We start from the raw sequence: 2,221 nt of genomic DNA on the forward strand, positions 1-2,221 counted from the left end.
CAATGGACCCCCTCTGGGGAATTTGAAAAGCTGCCAAGAATTGCCTCGCTCAGTTCTGAGAGCAGATAAGGCAGCACAGTGATTTACAAGTGGAAAGGTACACACGTGTGCGCACGAACAATGTCAAGTTGCGGGATGGTAACGATGAACAGCATACGACGTTTGGGGTTCTAAGCAGGTTCAAGAGGCAGAAGAGCTGATGTGGATGCGATTTCAGAGCACTGCCATGTTTTCTAGCTCTGGAATGCCATCTCCCTAGTTTCTGCCCTACCTACAAGTGACATGTCTCAGGGACTCAGCTACTGGCAGAGCAGCTGCTTTGGTTGGTCTTCACAGATTTCCTCGCCATCACCTCTTAACTTAACAGTAATTTCGGGGCCTTTTTTCTCTGCTTGGCTTCTGGAGCACAGGTGTGCCAGGGCTGGCATCTCGGACTTACTAGAAAGATGGCCCATATCTCTATTCAACTCTGTACTCAGGGACTTCTGTTAGTTTCTTGAAATTGCCCAGGGTAGGGATAGTTACTCCACAAGAATTGCCAAATGCTTCAAATCAGAGGATTTCCCTTGGAGAGCCGGTTGCTAAACATTTAGTAACACACCACTTCTGAGACCCTGGGGTCCCTTCCACCCGCCAGAGCTGACATTATGGCCTGGCCTTTCCTCTGTCTCTTCCAGACTGGACTGTCCCTGATCCTCTGTCTCTAGAGTCTATCTCTGCTACTACACCTTTCCCTTTATCCCACCTATAAATGTACCTGCTTTTCTCATCCTTAACAAACCAACTAGACAAATAAGATAAACCTTCTTCTAATTGGATCGTAAACTTCTTGAGGGCAGGACTGGGTCTTGCGCACTCTCGCATTCCTAGCTGCTGGCAATTTCTGACACACGGTAGGCATGCAACAAATGTTGGGTGAGTGAACACGTAAGTGTTTCTTTTTTTCTTCAACTGCTTTCCCCTTTTCTCTCTTTGTTGCTTAGTGCCTTTCATGAATAGCCTATGTTGACCTTCCCATATCCTCCCAACCTTCCACTAGCAAACCTTTGGAAACTGGCAACATTATTGGAGGTCACCCAGAGGTTTTGACTTGCCGAATCCAATACCTTTTTATCCACTTGTGTGGTTGGTTGATTGAATTTCTCATTCGTATTCAGCTGTCTGGAGATCGACGCTGTGAACTGTTTCTGCCTTACTGAATGTCCTTCCTTGGCATCCAGGACTTGGGTCCTTTCTAGATTTTTCCTAATTCTCTGACTGCTCCTCCCTGTGTTCTTGGTTGTCCAGTTTTCCTCCTTCAGTCTCTCGAATAGTTCAGGTCCTCTGCTCAATTGGATTCTGCCTGCATACCTCCCCTGTGGGAGTTATTCTGCAGCTGAGGGTCAAACGTAGTAATGGGGAAGTTGGTATTTGTGATTGTTTCTTTACAACCTTGTCTTTCCCACTAGACTCTGAATTCATGGCAGAGCCCACCCCCAGTTAGTGCTTAACTCAGTGACGGCACCTGGAGGAAACTGACTTAGTGAATGTTGGATAGATGGATGGATGGATGGATGATGGATGAATAGATCGGTGGATGGATGGATGAATGATGGATGGATGGATGGATGGATGGGTGGATGATGGATGGATGGATGGATGATGGATGGGTAGATGGATGGATGGATGGATGGACGGTGGATGAATTGATGATGGATGGATAGATTGATGGATCATGGATGGATGATGGATAATGGGTGATGGATGAATGGATGGAGGAACAATTGAATGAATGAATGGATTTGAAGGGTAGGTTGAACTTAGATTGTGGAAAGAAACAAGTATCAACATAACTTCTTAATTATAGAGACAAGTCATTCAACGTTTCTGAACTGTGTTCTGAGAGTAAAGGACACTCTACATTGTGCCTCCTGCGCACTTTTTCACTTTCGTACCTTTGCTCATCTCTCTCCTCTACCTTGTATACTCTTCTCCTGGTTCCCATCTATTGAATACTAAGTGCCTATGGTATACCCACTCTTATGAGGAGGCATTACCATTGCATGAGGCTAGATGGAATTGCCACCTCTTTTGTACTTCTCTTATCACCCTCACCACATTCTGCCTCCAATCAGTCATTTATCCAGAAGTGGAATCCCCCCCATCAAATCCTTTGTTTACTGAGGGCACCATTCTGTGTCACCTCTAGTACCTGGACACTCAATACATATATAGCCTGAGA

The sequence above is a fragment of the Lipotes vexillifer genome, unplaced genomic scaffold (assembly GCF_000442215.2).
Source record: "Lipotes vexillifer unplaced genomic scaffold, Lipotes_vexillifer_v1.1 scaffold402, whole genome shotgun sequence".
NCBI classification, from domain to species: domain Eukaryota; kingdom Metazoa; phylum Chordata; class Mammalia; order Artiodactyla; family Lipotidae; genus Lipotes; species Lipotes vexillifer.